This window comes from Coenobita brevimanus, chromosome 93, assembly GCF_032717465.1.
Source record: "Coenobita brevimanus isolate Jiangsu-jjx chromosome 93, ASM3271746v2, whole genome shotgun sequence".
Lineage (NCBI taxonomy): Eukaryota > Metazoa > Arthropoda > Malacostraca > Decapoda > Coenobitidae > Coenobita > Coenobita brevimanus.
Window position 1 is genome coordinate 38,122,580 of NC_137046.1, and position 19,652 is coordinate 38,142,231.

Sequence of the window (19,652 nt, forward strand, 5' to 3'; positions counted from 1 at the left end):
ACGTCATCGAATTCTGTGGGGTGACGGGTCTGTGTGTGAAAAACATTCATCAATATTAAAGCCTTTTAGTAAATGATATCTTTTTCGTCATTTCTGTTTTCGGCATAGTGTTATTCAGCTCATGGGAGACTTTTCGAAATGACGAGCCAGTAGCATGAGCAATGTAAAACAGACTTCATTATTTCGATCTACTTAAGCTTTCCAGTCCTATTCAGATGTATTTTCCCACAGTATTCCACTTCACACGTGACGCGGTGCCAAGAGAAAGTTGTTGAGCAGTTAGCATAAGTGGCCGAGTTAGAGGTTTTGAGATACTTTCCACACCTGTTAATGAGAATGGTGTATATGCGGACATAAATTATCGCTCCACTGCACTAAGGCAAACACCGGGACAGCGAGCAATTAACTTTCGAAATACAATAATGTCATGGGCACATTTTGCTTTAGGGTCTTAGTACACTGAGATCGGATTCAGAAATAACAGGGTCGTGTTCCAAGACGATTTGTAGACTCTTATGTGGCAATTTACTCTATTACACTTCAATATCCTCTTGTACGTCACCAATGCTCGGTAGGACATGAAAATAAAATGAACAGCATATTAATGAATGTTCAGGTGCAGTATACAAAATAAATCGCTCACGAGATGTTATGAAGCCTTCGATACCACTTAGCATACCCATCATATTCTGACGCAAACTGAGGTAAAACTTTAAAAATCCGAACTCCCCGCTTCACTGAGTCAGGTTCTGCACATAACCTGTCTCACTACATCATGTCTGACAGAAATAACCGGAATATCCAGATCGTGTTCTTTAGTAATGGTGTGCTCTTATTCCAACTTTTACCTGACCTAAACAATCGGAGAGTTTGTATGAATATGTGTGTGTTTCCGACCTCACTGTGGCGAGATACTTAGCATCAACTTCCACAACAGCAGCTGAGTTTCCTGGATAACTTAAAATACAGTACTAATTTCGTGCATTGTGGTCAATTTTATATATATATATATGATTAAAACCGAATAGCATATATCTAAAGCATATATATTTTAATGCTTCTCTTCACTGTTAAATTGCTTGTATCTTTGTTTTAATTAATCTACTGGGAACGTTGTCTTCTACGTTTACAATGTTTTATCCATGAAGATGTTTATATCATTATGTCTTCCTTGCATTCGCCTTCAATACTTTCTTCATCATTACCCCTCTCCTAAGTGGGACAACTTTATTATTCTATTCCACATGCTGCCAGACAATTTTCTTCTGGTTTGCGTGTGGGTCATGGGACAATTAGGGAGTAAATTCTAACGTTCATATGTTCATTTTATCGTTCCACTAAGCTGAACATTGGAAGCAGAAACGAAAAAGCCAGTTACACTATGAACAATATTCACTCAGTTAATGTCAGCCACGTAAAAAACTTAGGAACTGCAGTAACAAATGATCTGAAACCTGGCAAACAGTGTGTTATGAAGACTAATAAAGTAATCGGAATCACTGGCAAAGCATTCAAAAACAAACAGGAAAATTATCATCTTCAACTTGTATAATCCATTAGTATGCCCACAATTTTAAAACTGTTTCTCTTTCTGGTCACCCTAATGCAAAAAATTTATAGAGAAACTTGAGAGAGTAGAGCATAACGCGACAAAAATTAAACTTACATTGAGAAATAAGCCATATAAGAAGCACTTACATGCCCTAAATCTCTTCACTCTAACTAGGCGCAGGGTACGAGGAGATTTAATTCAAGTATTCAAAATATTCAATAGTCATGATCATATGGCTGACTAGAAATATTTTGCAATAGATCAGTCAGATTATATTCGGGGTACTAGTTATAAAATAATTTACAAACTATTCCTTCACATGAAGGTTAAACATTTTTTCTTTAAGGAGTCGTAAATATTGGGACCAAATTGCCCTCCAATGCAATAAACTACTAGACAGTACTAACACTTTAAAATCGGTTGGATAAGTACCTAACTTCTAACCCCCAGCTAAGTATATTCACTCTCGAACAATAAATTTCTGTGACACACACAATATATAATATATTCTTTGCAGTTCGTAGCCTGAAGGAAACAACTGCAGAACAAAATCAGTTCATACTGATGACTTAAGGTTACTTTCCTTTTCATGCAGACAGTGTAGAATACTTCATTTCCCCCTTTCCAGTGAAATTTCCATGACAGCTTTTCTGTGCTGCACGGTCGTCCATCTCACTAGACACCAAATTCTACCTACTTCAACTGGATGGTTTGGTGTGTGTGTGTGTGGGGGGGGGGGGCCTTCCTGCTCCTTTAAACTTGTTAACTCACAGAATAGCTCAGTTCGCTATAATCTTCTCTACAGCAAATAAACACGAAAGCACCAACAGGTCTTTGCAATATGTACATTACCTTTTCCTGATCTCCAGGCCCTCTTGTGTCTTCCGTTCCTCATCCTTCGTCCCTCTTACACTCCAACCCCTTCCTGCCAATACAAAACCGTAGGTAGTAAGTATAAACTTTTCTAAGCTTAGATGGTTGAAGAAAACACTTTTATATACGCTATTCTGTACTCACTAGACTACGTTACTTCACAATCACATCAGGGCGAATAAGTGTGACAAAATACGAAAAAGAATCAGTATGTTATAATGGTTAATTTAATGAGAAACGTGACGAAAAATATATGATTCGGATTTTTTTTTTTTTTTATTACAGCCCCGTGCCAGTGAAAAAAGACCTGCCAATATCCAACATGTCTATCCTTTTAATGGAGAACTAGTCACCGGGGCTTTAATTTCAGGGATCTTAGGGATGAGAGAGAGAGAGAGAGAGAGAGAGAGAGAGGAGGGGGGACTCGGGAAATCAGGAATTAGCAGGACTAAGTAGGAAGATTGTGTGTGTGTGTGTGTGTGTGTGTGTGTGTGTGTGTGTGTGTGTGTGTGTGTGTGTGTGTGTGTGTGTGTGTGTGTGTGTGTGTGTGTGAGAGAGACAGAGAGAGAGAGAGAGGAGGGGGGACTCGGGAAAGCAGGAATTAGCAGGACTAAGTAGGAAGGTGTGTGTGTGTGTGTGTGTGTGTGTGTGTGTGTGTGTGTGTGTGTGTGTGTGTGTGTGTGTGTGTGTGTGTGTGTGTGTGTGTGTGTGTGTGTGTGTGTGTGAGAGAGAGAGAGAGAGAGAGACAGAGAGACAGAGTATAATACAGGACATTGCACTGACGACAAAGCGAAGAGGACATGAAACGACAGCCGTACCCAACTTCAACCTCGGCCTCGATCGCGTCATTACGTAAACTAACTCGCCGGTCCCTCACCTCTAGCAGTGATTTAGCGGGGCAGCCACGCGGAAATGACCTAACTTTGACCTAACTCCGGCTAACTAGGAACGAGGTGCACGGGGAGGGGGTGGGAGGAGGTGAGGCGAAGGGCGGAATGAGGACGTGGCGAGGCAGGAAGTGAGAGGGTCGAATGGCATGGCACAGAGAGAGAGAGAGAGAGAGAGAGAGAGAGAGAGAGAGAGAGAGAAGAGAAGAGAAGAGAAGAAGAAGAAGAAAATGAAAGTTGGAGAGAAGAAGGAAGGAAGAAAGGAAGGTGGACAAGAACCAAGACCTTGGAAAATGAGGGTGGGAAAGTGAAATGGGGAAGGCAGGAAGGGGAAGGAACTAGAAGAAGATACAGTACAGTTGGAGAATCATGAGGGGAAACTGGATGAGAAACAAGGGATTTGAAGGACAATGATGGTAGTAGGAAAGGGAGAAATTAAGATGAACAGGAGGATGGAGGAACGAAACTAAGAAGTGGGATGGTATAGTGAAGAAGAGAGTTGGGAAGAGTAAGGAGAAAATAAGAGCTCATGAAAAAAAAAAAAAAGTTGGAGACAGAAAGGAAGGTGGATGAATACTGAGTACTTGGTGAGTCGGCAGAGAAGTGGTCTGCTGTCCTAAAAGACGCGAGTTCACTTCCCTACTTAAGCAGGGAACAGCTTAAGTTTTTGAATCTCTTTAAAACAGACTGTACTGATTTACCATAAGACCCACTGTCGTCATAAAAATACCCCCGTCATTACAAACCGACTACATCTTTAAGAGACAGCCCTGACACACAAACGCACACACACACACACACACACACACACACACACACATAATATATATTATATATTTACTGTATATATAAAATGAAATTTTGCTTAGACATAGACTTGCACCACGATTAGGTTTTAGGCACAGTTAAATCAGAGAAGATACCTACCAGTATCAAAGCTCAGAACAGGAGGGGGGGGGGGCTGTAGGTGGGATGGTAGTGTAGGTGAGAGGGTGGTTTTGGTGGGTAATTGTTACAGGTGAGAGAATGCTGTAGGTACTGAGGGTGGCGTGGATGAGTGGGGTGGTGTAAATAAGCGGTTAATGCAGATGGTAGGGTGATGTAGGTGAAACGGTGATGAAAGTGGGCGAGTTGTGTATGTGGGACGGTGATGAAACTCATATCAGCTGCTGAATAAAAGGAGAGCACTGTATCAAAATATCATGGAAGATAACAGATGGAGAAAGAGAAGATGATGAAACAAGTGATAATGCCATTGATGACTGCTGTTGTGGTGATAATGGTAGTGATAACAAAGGAAGCATTGACTGTTGCAGTAATGATAGTGTTGATATTGGTGATCATGATATTGGCAATGACAGAATGATTATTTTTCCCTAGAACAGCTAAATATTTTACAGTGGTATACCTCCGCAAGTATTAGGTTCTTGGCGGACTGCCCAGGCCGTGGGGGTGGGGTCTCCTGGTATCCGGAGTACTGTTGTAAAGCACGGACATCCGGGAGGAAAGGGTATGAATTTTGGAAATATCAAATGAGGTCCTTCTAAGCAAAAAAATGTTAAATCGACGTGAATGCAAATCTTAGCCGCAACGGAGCTACAATTACTGATAACCTTACGGGTGAAAATGGTCTGCCTCATAATTTCCCCACGTCATCAATAACTGTACCTTTGTAGTGGCTGAGAGTTAAACACATGTTGATATAATTTTCTTGCTTAGAACTGCCTCATCTGTCATTTCCCAAAGTACACACACACACACACACACACACACACACACACACATGCGGCGTAACAACCTTGATTCCCTGAGAGATATACTGGAATGAGAAACAGGAATTAATGACAGCATAAATCAAGAAGAAAGGAGGAAGAGGGAGGAGAAGGGGAGAAAAGAGAAGGGTTGGACCTCACACAAACGCACTGAGAGAGAGAGAGAGAGAGAGAGAGAGAGAGAGAGAGAGAGAGAGAGTTTAAAGAAAAAATAAAGGGTGAAAAAGAGAAATGGGGGAAAGGAAAGAAAGAAAGAACAAAGGGTAGATGAAAGAAACGGAAGAATTAAAGAGGAGAAATGAGACAAAATTATGGGAAAGGAAAAGGAAATGTGGACGGATGGAAAGAAGCTAAAAGGGGAGAGGGGATGTGAAGAAAAGAAAGTTAAGAAACGTAAGGATGGAGGGACGGAAGTGAGAGAAGGAGAGGCAAGGGACAAAAAGAGACGTGAATTGAGAGAGTATAATAAAAAGATTGAAGAGGAATAAACATAAAGAAGAGAGAAAGAGAAGAAACAGAATGCAAGGTAGGAAGAAAGGATAGAGGAGAGTGAATGATGAAGAGGTAGAAGAGAGAAGGAGGAGAAACAAAGGGAAGGAGAGAAGTAAATATGAAGAGAGGAGAATAACATATAGGTAGAAGGACGAAAGAGAAAATAATAAAGGAAGGAGGAAATGTGAGAAGGGATGGAGAAGGAAGAAGAAGTAAGAGGTTGACTGACGAAAAAACAGACGAAAGAAGAGGAGAAGAATAGAGACAAGGGAGAGAAGGAATAGAAGATAGAAGGGAGAAAGAAATGAAACGGAGAGAAAGAGAGCAGATCGGCAAGAAACGGAGAGAGAGAGAGGAGAAGGGAGAGAAGGAGAGAGGGAGAGAAGAGGGAAGACAAGGAGGGAGGTTGAGGGCCGGACACGCCTGGCTGCACTCTCATTAGGAGCAACATTTAATATGGTAATAGTAGCGGAGACCTGCTTTATCCACCACCACCAGCACCACCCCTCTCTCTCTCTCTCTCTCTCTCTCTCTCTCTCTCTCTCTCTCTCTTTCTTGTAATAGTAGTAGTAGTAGTAGTGGGCTCCCATCCGAAATACGTAAAATCAGTTCCAGGTTTCAAAGAATCAGTTTGTGGATCTGAATGTCGTTTAAACAATGTTTCCAAAGTAACACACACACACACACACACACACACACACACACACACACACACACACACACACACACACACACACACACACACACACACACACACACCGCCCTAAATAACACCATCACTCTATAAATGAGACAGCCTTAGTATGTATTCAGTATGGACGGCGGAGATTAGCGCCAGAGCAGTGACAGGAGAAGGTGGGAGGACTGTTGGGCTGTCCAATCTATAAAAAGGGAAGCAAAAAAGGCCCATTCCTCCCTAGCATTCTTATCTCCTCCACAGGCCTTCATATCTCAACACATCTCGCTGCCTTATCAACATTCTTCCCTCTCTTTACTGTCTTCTTTCCTTTTTTCCAGCCTTCCAACACCCTCTTCACCCTTCCTCAACAAGACTCCCGTAATTAACTGAATGAAGCCGTCTATGGCCAAAATGAGAGAGAGAGAGAGAGAGAGAGAGAGAGAGAGAGAGAGAGAGAGTAGCATGACTGGAATAAAATATCATGGTGGTGATGGTGTTACATTTCCCACTCACCTTGGGCCATATAATTCTTGGATGATGAAGCTACGTAACTCCATTCCCTTAGCGACTTGCCTGCATAATTCGGGTATTATTCAAATGATAACCTGCTCATGGTTGGGACAGCTCTAGTTACCATACGGTTTTATTCAGTGGACGTGAAGGAGAATAGGTGTCACAGAGTGTTAGCTTCGCATTTACTTTATCTATCTATCTATCTATTGCCAGACGCCTTAATCTCTTATACGGGGTGGCCACAAACAAATTGCCCCCACGTCACCCTCTCCCTCGCCATTTCACTACCCTGCTCCCAATTCACACCCCCCTCACACATATACCTCACCGCTCCATCCCTCCATCTCATCCTTGGCCTTCCCCTCCCTTTCTCCCCTTCCACCTCACTCACATACACTCTCCTCGTCAGTCTCTCACTCTCCTTTTCTCTAATTCCCCTCATTTCCTTACATTTTTCCATCATCTTCGGCCCCCCTTTCCCCGCCATCGTCTTGAAAAACATGCATTGCCCTCCTGTCCACCATCAACACCCTTTCAGTCCGATAGGTCGTTATACTGATTTATTGTCGCTGCCTCGTCACATTTTTATTCAGCTCTGAAGAAATTTTGTCCTGGAGGGTGTAAAGGAAGACTAGGCTATATATCCAAAAAATGGCAGTTGGAACATAATCAAGAATATATTATATAGGACTGAATACCTCTCTCACACCGGCCTCGTGGCGCAACGGATAACGCGTCTGACTACGGATCAGAAGATTCCAGGTTCGAATCCTGGCGAGGTCGAGGGTACACTTTTATGGTACAGAAAAAAAAAAAATAATAATAATTCCCCACAAATCTGCCCACAGAAAATTACAAAGCCTCACAAATGAATCCAAATAAAATACCCCTCAGATAAAGCTAAGCAGTTCTTATCTCATGGGTGGCATTTTTAAACAGTATCTTTAGGATCTCTATTCTACTCCCAGCTAAATACGGTCACGGCTGATTAATAAAAATTCTAAAAATGAGTTTATCGTATACGGTGAAGTATAAAATATAGTTTCTGTTTACCATTTTGCATGATGATTCCACGCCACTGCTTATACCTTACCAATATATACCACTGCTGTTTTTTTTTTTTTCTTTTTTTTTTTAACTTTCCATAAGACTGGTAGATGATGAGATCTTTCTTTCTGGTACATAGTGAGAGCTTTCTTACCTTGCAGTCCTACTCTTCGATTAGTATAATAATAATAATAATAATAATAATAATAATAATAGCCTACACAACAGCACTGCCATGAAAATATCGGTCCACCTTCTTTTGTCAGAGGTAACATATTATTTTTCGCTCACATGCATTTTACTTCCCAGCATCCACTTCCACCGTAAACCACTTTTCTCTCAACACAGCTCCTCCATTTATTCCACCTCCCCTCTCTCACACCACCTCCCCTCTTTCACACCACCCACCTTCTCCCCCTACTCTATTACCTTCCCACACCGCCTCCCCTCCCACGCTGTAACCCCTCCTACCGCCTCCCCTCCCACGCTGTAACCCCTCCTACCGCCTCCCCTCTCACACTGTCACCCCTCCTACACTGCCGCCCACTCAGCGTAATTTCCCTTTCCAACTCCCTCTTGTCTCTCATCACTCTGCTCCAAACACTCATTTCCTTCCCCATGCCTTCTCTCTCTCTCTTGGCAACCTCTTCTTCCTTCCCTCTAAGCACCCTCTTACTTTTCCCACTTCCTCAACCCCCCCTTTTTTTCTCTCCTCTTTCTCTCCTCTCCCATCGTATCGCATTCTTCTCATTTACTCTTCGCTCCAATTTTTTTCCCCTTTCATTCGACTGTTATTGATTTTGCAAGTTTCTCGTTCCTTGTCTATCATTTCCACTTTTTTTTTTCTTTTAGCCACTCCTCATCTCCTCCTCCAATCAGCCCTTCTGCCTTTTCTTCTGTCATCTTCCACTTATGGTTTTCATTAATTTTCTTGGTTTTTCTCAGTCTTTCCGCGATTTTTTTTTTTACAACTTTCGTCCTCTTCCAAGTCTCACAAACTCTTCATACTCTTTTATATTTTTTTCCTTCATGTATCTTTCTTTCTCCTCTCCTTTTACTCGTTTTTCATTCTTCTTACGTTATTTTTCCTTATTCTGTTTGTCCATCACTATAATTCAATCATCCTATTTTCTCCCTCCTCACCATTCTTGTCCTCGTTATTCTACACCCTGTTTTCTTTCCTCCTCCTCCTCCTCTTCCTCTCCTTGTCCTCTTCCTACACTCTTCATCTTTATCCCTCCCCTTCTCATTTCCAGACAATAATCCTCTTCAGTCTCTCCCTCTTCTCCGCTCTCCCCTCCTTCTCCACTTCTTCGTCTTCCTCTTCCTCCCCAGATTCGCTCGAGACTGGTGCTAATATTGTAGTTCTTACCCTTAATGCGTCTGTCAGTGCTTCCACTCAACCACGCCTTCATCACCGCTGCTTTCTCCCTTCCCCTCTCCCACCTTTCTCTCCTCCCTCATTTCTTTCTCCTCCCTCCTTTCCTCTCTCCCTCCTCGCTTTTCTCCTCTTTTTTTTTTCTCTCCTTCCTCCTTTCTTCTCTTCCCCCTTCCCTTCATCTCTCTCCCTCAGTTCTTCTCACCTCTCTTCTAACTCCCTAACATTTACATGTCCTCTTCTTTCCTCTTTTATTCCAATTTTTCTTCCTCGCTATTCCCTTTTTCTCATCTCGGCTTTTCCTTCTATCCTTACTTCCTTACAGCAAAATTTTTCCTTTATCTGTTTCTCTCCCTCTTCCTTTTCTTCTTCCCCACAACTGTATCCTTCTCCCCATTTCTCTCCTCTTTCCCCTCTTTTCACCTCTTCACATTTCCATAGAGTGATATTTTCCCCTCTCTTATTTACGCCAAATTTTTCTCCTCATCAATATCTCTTTCTCTTCATTTTTTTTTCCAAAGCTTTCTTCTCGCCATTGTCTCTTTCCTTCAATCCTCCTCCTCAGTTCCATGTTACCTTACTTCTTCAATTTCTTATACATATTTGCTCTTCTCTTTGCTCCTCTCCTATCACTTGTTGTCGTTTCTTCCTACAACTCTCTCATTCTCTTCCTTCCTTGTCTATTTCCCATCTCTGTTTCCTGTTTTCTTTAGCCTTCTTTCCTCACTGGCATTTATGTATTTTTCTTATCTCTCTTTGTCTCTCTTGCCTCTCATTTGTTTCGTCTCTTCTTCCAACAGCTGTGTCATTCTCTTCTCTTATTTATCTTCTCGATCTTTGTTTCCTGTTCATCTCCTTCCCACTTATGTTCTCTCTCTCGTTCCGTATTGCATTTTCATTGTTCCCATATTCCCGTCCTAAAACTATTCATTTCTCCTTCCTCTTGTCCTTCTCTTCATTGCATTCGTCTCTCAATGTTTTCTGTTTTTCCTGTTTCATCTTTTATAGTCCGTTTTGTTATTATATCTCTTCTACTCTTCAGTCATTTTCCATTTCTTGTGCCCCTTCCCTCACCATCATTGTCTCCTCCCCTCTTGTCTTCCTTCTCTTTATTAATCTCTATCTCTGTGTTCGCTTCCATCTTTCCGTCTCCTCACTGTCTTCTCCCTTGATCTGTCTTCCTCCGTCTCTCCCTCTCTCTCTCTCTCTCTCACCACCGTTTCCTCTAGTCGCTCTCCTCCCCCTCCGACCTCACATTTCCTTCTCCCAACAATGATTTTTCTTCTGCCTCACTCATCTAATCCCACCCACACTGCCTCTTCTCTCTCTCTCTCTCTCTCTTTCTCTCGTCCACGGCTGTCTTCGCTTTAGCACTACGTCGCTCCTGGCTAAATTGCCGTTGTAAGGGACTACGGCAAAACAGCTGCGTATGCTAATGAGTCTCAGTATTAAGATTCTCCCGCTGTTCCCGTCACCACTGCAGCCGCCTCGAGTGCTGTGCTGTGCTGTGCTGTGCTGTGTGGTGCTGTACTCTTACTTTCTCTCTTGTCACGGGGTTCTGGTATATATTTCAATGATACTTCTTCCTCTGTTGGTTGGTTATATTCTTCTCCTTGCTCTTCATGGGGTTCAATTTTTATTCCTGTGAGCATGACTGAACGAAATTTTTTTCTTTTGCTTCTTCCTCTAATATTCTCTGATGACCTTTTGCTTATACTCCTCTTTTTTGCCGTTTCATATGACTCGGTTTTCTAAGTTTTTATTAACCATTCCAGTTTACGTTTCTGTATGTGAGTGACTTAGTTCTTTGCTCTCTATTAAATTTATATCCTCCTTTGCCGTTTTGCAGTTTTTCGTTTACTTTTATTCCCTCCACTGATGGATTTTTTCTTCTTTCTTTAATCATTTCTGTTTACGCGAGTGAACCGAATATGTTGCTTCCTCTGGTGACTTAGTTTTCCAGAGCTTTTATACTCTCTCTCTCTCTCTCTCTCTCTCTCTCTCTCTCTCTCTCTCTCTCTCTCTCTCTCTCACTTTTGTATCGCTTGTTAATATTTTCCCCTATTTCTTACATTGGCGTTACTTCCCTTCTGCCCTCTTCCTTCTTTATTAGGGTTTCCTCTTCTGACACTCTTTCCTTCCTACTTTACTTCTCCTGCTACTGCTCACTCCATCTCTCCCTCACTCCCACGTACACCTCCCTAACTCAACCTACACCCTGTAAGCCTCCCCCACCCCTACCTACACCTCCCTCACTCTAAGTACACCTTGCAACCCTCCCTCACCTCTGTCTACACCTCCCTCCCTCTCTCAACACCATATAAGCTCTCCCTACACACTGTAAGCCTTCCTCACCGCTACCTACTCTTCCCTCACGTTACCAACACCCTGTAACCCTCCCACACCCCTACCTACACCTCCCTCCTACACCCCTATCTCGAACCATCTCACGCCCGGATGGCTTTCAATTTTGGCCCCATCTCGTTAAACACTCAAGCACTTAATTACCTGCTAGTTAACCCCCCCAGCACCTTTCAACCACGTCGTTATCAGCCGTCAGTCACCGAGTACACAAACCCCTTCAGCTCAATGGCGTAAGTGGTATTTTATTCTTGCTACCATCAGACGTTTTTATCTTCTTTGGGTGACCTTTTTATCGGGTAATTGGTGTATAATTTAGTTTTCTTATACATAGTCAGTACGACAGGCCTTTCCTTAGGTAAATAAAATTGTAAGATGGAAACTCAAACTAAATATTACGCCACTGCATTTTAAAATTTGATCCGTGAATGCTGGGCGTAATCTATATAATTTTAACCGGATTGGATAGGCCGTGAACAAATTTCCTCTATGTTGTCCTGTCCTCCGCCGTCTAGTTGCCATCCCTCCAACTCACATCATCCTCACTCGTACTGTATGCCCTTCCACGCCAGCCCCCCCCCCTCTCTCTCTCTCTCACACACAAACACACTCTTACAGTTAATCTCTCACTCAACTCTATCCACATGACCAAGCCTAATCATAATCACTGATCACATAACATTTCTCTCTCCAGACTACCGACTACTGCATCAACACCCTCGCTCAGCAACTACATTACTTTCCATTAGTCTCCTGCAGCTTCAATATTTCTTCCATCCCTCAACCCTTTCAACCTAAGGACGTTATAATACCTGGTTCCCTCCTACGATTTTTTCTTGATTGGGAAACACGAACGAGAGAATTTTTATACAATCTCCCTTCATCCCTCAAATACCAAAGTTTGTTTTACAGGGCTTCGTAAAATATCTAGGAATAGGAGAAATATGAAATAAGGCCCCATTGCGGTGAAGCAATTAACACTGCATTCTTCTCCAATATTATCTTTTTGACACCCTCTACACAGCAATTATTTCATCTTAACCTTGGCACGTTTAACCTTCGAGACGCTATACACAGCAAACATTTCCCCCCCTCTCAGTTTAACCCCGTAATCTGATAACCGTATTTCTCATTTTGCTTATGCTGTCTTTAGGTAATAATGTTCATCCTGGGAAGAGAAATCAGGGCTTGATGGGGTTTCTTCTAAGCTTTGCGAAATCACCTGGGTCAGTACTGAAGCTCCCAAACACCTCTTCCTCAGTTATTTATTTTTGGATTCGGCTGGTTCATATCATTTTCTATCTTACTTATGCAGTGTATGGCGGTATTAGAATCATTTAAGCAACACAAAAGAAGACAATAACGTATAATAAGCAAAACAAATCGCTTGGGAAGAGGTGTTAGGAAGCTTCCTTTACTAACGAAAATACGTCATCAAACTGAAAAATTACGTAAAATCAGCTTCTTCACACTCGACCTGCAACCAAGGACTTGAAAACACATATGTTTTTTTTTCTTTCGGGTAAATTTCTAACCTCCAGTTCTGCAAGGTCAGGTCAAGGTCTCGGGTCAGATTCATCCTGCCCAAACCTTGAACAGAACCCACAGCCTTGAAAAATTAAGGTCGTCATGGTCGGGATAACTCTAGTATTTTATTCCATCTACGTCAAGAGAGTTTGTTCAACTGAGAGTGAGTAAGGAGAGAGGAAACTTTTATGCTCATTTTCTATCCATCTATTGCCAAACGACTTAATCCCATACGGGGTGGCCACAAACAAATCGCCTCCATGTCGCTCTGTTCCCCGCCATGTCACTGCCCTGCTCCCAGCTCGCACCCCCCTCTCTCATATACCACTCCACTCCATCCCTCCATCTCATTTTTATTTCTTTTTTTTTTTTTTTTTTTTTGTTATGAGTTAAATCTGAGCGTTCAGCATATTATTCTCTTCCTTTAGCCTCAAATTCCACAAGGTTCCATGATTTCCCACCCGACCAGGAATCGAACCCGGAGCCTTAGAAATAGGAGTGTGCCAGCGTGTACCCGGCGAAAGGAGGAAGGTGGGGTGCGGAATGCGTGTGATCCCCATTAATATAATTCGTACCCAAGGTGAGGTGGGTCTCGTGGCGTCCTCTTGTTTGGTCTCACTATCTCGGGCTTTTACACACACACACACACACACACACACACCACACACACACACACACACACACACACACACACACACACACACACACACACACACACACACACACACACACACACACACACACACATACACACACTTTTTCAGACATAAGGCTATTTAAGTGGAGAGAGAGAGAGAGAGAGAGAGCTGTCATTTGAGCTAGTGTCGGTATATAGTGTACTCTGTTTTTACGTCTCCTCTTTTCGCTGAAGCATTGTGGTTCCCTGCACAGGCCCTAAGGAGTGGTACTGCGGTGTATGTGTGTGTGTGTGTGTGTATGTGTGTGTGTGTGTGTGTGTGTGTGTGTGTGTGTGTGTGTGTGTGTGTGTGTGTGTGTGTGTGTGTGTGTGTGTGTGAGAGAGAGAGAGAGAGAGAGAGAGAGAGAGAGAGAGCATGTATCAGAATAAATTTACTAAACTTGAATGTGGACGTCTGAACTTTGTGAGTGTGTGTGTGTGTGTGTGTGTGTGTGTGTGTGTGTGTGTGTGTGTGTGTGTGTGTGTGTGTGTGTGTGTGTGTGTAAAACATGGTCGGTTTTGTAATAATAACAGCGCTTTAATCCCCCCAGCATTATTATCTATTGTTTTGTAATGTGTCTTTGTGTTATGTTTCTTTGATGTGAGGCCTTTTATTGACAGCTCTGTGATCTGTTTGCTTAGCTTTTCGTCTTTTTTTTCTCTCTTACATGGATAGTCCTTCGTCTCCCACAGTCCACTCTGCTCATTTGTGTTTTTCATCCATCCATCTTCCCCCACTTACCCTTGGTGTGCTTACGTCTCACCACACCCACCTCTCACCCACACAATTTACTCATCCGTCTCCGCCCCGCACCCCTCCCCTCTCCCCGAATGCATTCATATTCTCTCCCACACGCTCATCTCCCCACTCGACTGCATATTGTATCTTTTCTCCCTTCATCTTATATCTTCCCACACACTCATTTTCATTCCTAACTCGTACTGTATTTCTCCACTCTCACCTAATACTCCTCTATATATTCATCTTGCCACCCTATAATGCATACTGTAATTTTCCTTTCCCTATCCCACACACTCACCTTTTCAGCCCAACACTCGTAACATTCACTTCCCTATCATCTGATCCTCTCCCACATAAATCATCTTTTCTCACTAACGATACCGCATTTTTCGTCCCCAATCATCTTATCTTGTATCACACGTTCTCATCTTTCGTTGATAAGCCACAAACACTTTACCTTACTCTCTACTTTCATATTATTCTCTATCTCATATCCTAATCTTTCCTCCCTCGCCACATACACCATATCTTTGTCTCTCACATTCACTTTTCCTCCTTAACCAAGTACACTTTTTTTTTCGTAGTCTTCTCTTTGTTCTGTTTCACACACTACATCTTTCCAACCACACATAAGTTTCTCATCCCCATCATCATATCCTTCCTCACACAATCTTCTTTCCTCCTCAGCCACACACACACACACACACACACACACACACACACACACACACACACACACACACACACACACGCCCTCTTTCATTTCCTCTCCCACACTCACTTTCCTCCCTTGCCATATACATCTTTCTCTCTACCCACAGTCTTATGATCTATTCAGACTCGTCCTTCCCCTCCAGGTACAAACACTCACTCTGATCACCTTCTTCTCTCTCCCACAGTCATCTTTCCTCCACTGCAACACACAACTTTCTAATCCCCATCATCTAAGCCTCTCACACACTCATCTTTCCTTCCCTGCCACATATACCTTTCTCTCTCCCCCCGCCCTCATCTCCTTTCCCACGTACCCACACCCACCTCCATACCGCAGTCTCACACAGCCCTCAGATATCAGTACACCCCCCACACACACAACCTCCACACGCAGCCACACCCACTCACCTTTTTTTTTTCTTCTCTCATGCTTCTATACATGGCCTCCCCACCACTCCCACCTCTACCTTCTCTTCCACCTGCAGTTTGATTTCGTATGTTCTTATGTCCTTTGTTATTATCGTACTCATTTTTTCTGGTGCTCATAAGGGATGCCTTCGCTTGGTGACGCCGATGTAACTATGCGGCTCCGCCGACCAGTACTACAAACTTCCATCAGCTCAATCTCTATCCCCTCAAAGGTGACTTCAACCTGCAGTCCACCTGGTTCACGTTCTGTTAGACCAGAGGCCATAACAACAAATCAAATTTCTCGTCCCATCATCCAGGTTAACTCCCCGATTCTCACCCAGTCCTTTTCTAGTCATCCGCACACCTAGCAGCAACAATTCCCTTCTCATTTTTGTCCTTATTGACTTTCTCCATTCAGCCTGTTTACTCGTCCCCTGCTTCCATCCATAACCGCCCACCTACTTTGGCCTCTTGCGTCTTCCACAGTGGATTTGTGGTCTGGTGGTTTGAACGCCTCTGAGTGACGGCAGTGCATAGGTCTGATCCACAAGAGGAGACTGGAGGTTTTCCGATTACATAATGCCATCAGGGAAACTAGACTAGTCATCTGTCTTGACATGTAATGGGCTAATGGTTGCTTAGACTTGGACCCCTGTTGCTCTTTCCCACTCGCTTCTCGTACACTACATTCCTTCCCCTCTTTCTCCCACGTCCCTTAATTATTTCCTTCCCGCCCTCTATTATCACTTCCCTCCTTCCTCTTGTAAAGATTTAGACATGAATATCGATTCACTTCATTACGATAAGTAACGATGTAAAGAGCAATGATTTTTGGAACTCTGTATTGCAAACTTTGGAGCACAGCAAGCCTCTCGGAATATCGTAAATGGCTCATTATTAATCGGCTAAAAAGTAGATCGATATCATAGTTGGCTTTTGTACTGTACATGCACTATCACATGATCAACTCCTGTCGTTGCTTTCCCTACCCTTATCCACGCCTGACTTCTCGCCCCTTTCTTCAGTTTTGCCTCCATTCCTTTTCATCATTTCCATCTTCCCATTAGACTCCTTTTGTCTCGTTTCCATACTCTCTTCACTAATCTCACTCTCCTCACCCTTCATCTTTCCTCATTTCTCACCTTCCTCTAACCTAACGCTCCTTTCCTTTCCTCCTCTGCACCCCAATCCTCCTACTTAATACTCCCCACTTCCTTTCTTATGCTCGTTCTTAATCCTGTCCACCCACCTTGTTTTTAGCGTTACTATCCTCATCTCACAGAAGTAGATAGTAAAGTTATAGTCTTCTCTGTCACAAACATCCTCGACATAAGCATATGGTCTGTTGTTGTACGTCTTCCTTCTCCATTATTAGTCCATTCTCACCTTTTTCCACTCATGACTCCCCTCCCTCACCCTGTGCCTCCCCCCACCCTCTCTGCATAACCTACACCCCTCCCTCACCCTCTGCCCCTCCACTTACCCCACCCAAATCATTCCTGCCCTCCAGACGTTGCCCTGCTTAGGTCATCCACGGGTCAGACCGCCCCTCACGCCGCGGTCGTGTCTTGCATAAACTTTTTTCTCCCCCCTCACACACACACACACACACACACACACACACAAACACACACACCAGACTGACCCGCCTCCCGCCCACTCTTCTTCCTGTGACCCTCCCTCGCACGCCTTCTCCTCCTCCTCCCCCTCTGGCTTCTATTGTTCCTCCTTCCCTCCTACTCTTCTTCCTGTAACCTTGCCTCACTCTCCCCTCCTGACTTTATTCCCTCGCACGTCCTCTCTTCCCACTCTTTCATCACGTCCTCTCTTCCCACCCTTTCAACATCATGCACTCATCCTCTTTTTATTTTCTCTATTTTTACACCATTTTCCTCAAATCATCGTTATTCTTAATTTTTCAGACTCTTTCCCCTTCCCTTTTATAATTTTTTATTATGTAATTGATACTACTCGATTTTTCACTTGTTCACTTACCGTATTTTTTTCTTTACGGTATTCATTAGAGCTGTGCATTGAGCATATGGAAACATTCACTGTTAGGCAGAGTTATCTACCTATCTATTTATCTATCTATACAAATACATTAGGTTTACATTTTTGTGGTGTAAGGCTATCCTTTTTTCTTGTGTGTGTACCTGTGACCTCTTTTCTTCTCTCTCATCTACTAGCAGCTACTGATCATGAGCCCGGCTGATGCTATTGCGAGCGTAATGTTGTGAGTGTGTTATAGTATCTTAAATTTCAGTATTTCCGTCTGGCCGGAATGAGTGTGGGTGGTGCGAGGTGTCGTGTTATGGTCGTCGTGGTCGTGGTCACTTTAGTTCTGTCCCTCGTCACTCTTGGGCTGGCCAGGTCAGATCCTGTGGTCACTCAGCCTCTGGGGACAAAATTAAGGTCTTTTTCCTTTGGCCATTATCGGTTTCATGTCCACCGCCGCAGCTGACTCCACTTCTCCCAAACGCCCCTCATTCCTTTTTCATTTATCCGGCTTCTTGAACTGACCGCCTATTTTCGTTTCCTTTCTAGATGGGAGGAAACAAAATTAAGTCTTTTTCCTTTGGCCATTATTGATTTCATGTCCACCGCCGCAGCTGACTCCAGTTCTCCCAAACGCCCCTCATTCCTTTTTCATTTCTCTGGCTTCTTGAACTGATCGCCTATTTTCTTTTCCTTTCTAGATGGGAGGAAAACGCTGGTCCTCCCCGGCGGGGAATCGAACCCCGGTCTCCCGCGTGACAGGCGGGGATACTAACCACTATACTACCGAGGACTGATTATATTTGTTGCAGATAACAGATATATTCTTCACTGTCAGATATCAGCAACATAAGATACAGGCGATGCATATAATTATCAAGGAGTTGTTCAAGGGCTGATAGAAACCAAGCAATTTTTGTGGCTGCGTATGACTGACTGCACATCACCACCCGCACGTAGTCTGTAAGTAGGATTATCTCTAGCTTATGGATTACATAGATTACTGGAAAAGAGTGCATGTTCTAAGAAATACATAATACATATCACTTAATATTATATATATATATATATATATATATATATATATATATATATATATATATATATATATATTATATATATATATATATATATATACTTGAATGTGTGTGTGTGCGTGCGTCTGTGTGTACACAGTATTTCTATGCCAGGAACTGAAAACAGGACGAACCAAAACTTATACATTGTTTGACAGCTTCGCCTGAAGACAGGCACTTCACTCAGTTTATTTGATGCAGCAACCGGTCAGAGCAACTCCCTGTACCTCCTGCCGCTCCCTTAATGGCATTCCTGTCCCCTCACCTCCTGCCCTCTCTCTCTCTCCCTGCATGGTCTGTCTATCCCATCCTCTCTTCCATCCATCCCACCGTGTCATTTCTCTAAATACAAGAGAAAATGTTGGTCCTCCCCGGCGGGGAATCGAACCCCGGTCTCCCGCGTGACAGGCGGGGATACTAACCACTATACTACCGAGGACTGCGTGATAATGCTAGCTATTGCAGATGATGTTTTTGTTGTAGTTATCATCTTTACGTAACTTAGTTAAATGTGATCGTATGAAAGTGTTGGCTATTTACCTGATTATTCAACGTTTTATGAACATTTTGTGCGACATATTAGACATGTCAGTCCGCGCCTGTGAATTAACTCTTACAATGCAGCAAAAACCTTGTCTGTGTATCCAGCCTGATAGCCCCCTCTCCTCCCTCCCCTCAACCTGTCCGTTGCGGCGCACCTGTGGCAAGCAAGACACACCCCTAAGTCGCTGGCCGTTGTCACCTTATCACGCCCATCTGGGGTGTAAACACTTAATGCTTCTCATCTGCATGCCTGCCCCATCATTATACTGAGGTAACTGTCAGCCGCGCACACTCGCCTGTCATATTCCGTCTTCGCACATCGTTCTTACTGACGCCTCTGTCAGAAGTGCTCCCTCCCGCACTACACTGAATGCAAAAGACAATACGCTCGTCATATATCACTGCTTGCGG

General features: G+C 43.3%; 3 non-coding genes across 3 annotated transcripts; 1 reads left to right on the forward strand and 2 right to left on the reverse strand.

The window, feature by feature from the left end:
* Positions 1-7,478: 7,478 nt before the first annotated feature.
* On the forward strand, positions 7,479-7,551 carry TRNAR-ACG (transfer RNA arginine (anticodon ACG)). The gene has a single exon. It is a non-coding gene; the product is annotated as a tRNA-Arg (tRNA).
* Positions 7,552-18,343: 10,792 nt separating this feature from the next.
* On the reverse strand, positions 18,344-18,415 carry TRNAD-GUC (transfer RNA aspartic acid (anticodon GUC)). The gene has a single exon. It is a non-coding gene; the product is annotated as a tRNA-Asp (tRNA).
* A 650-nt stretch (positions 18,416-19,065) lies between these two features.
* Positions 19,066-19,137, reverse strand: TRNAD-GUC (transfer RNA aspartic acid (anticodon GUC)). The gene has a single exon. It is a non-coding gene; the product is annotated as a tRNA-Asp (tRNA).
* Between the last annotated feature and the right edge of the window lie 515 nt (positions 19,138-19,652).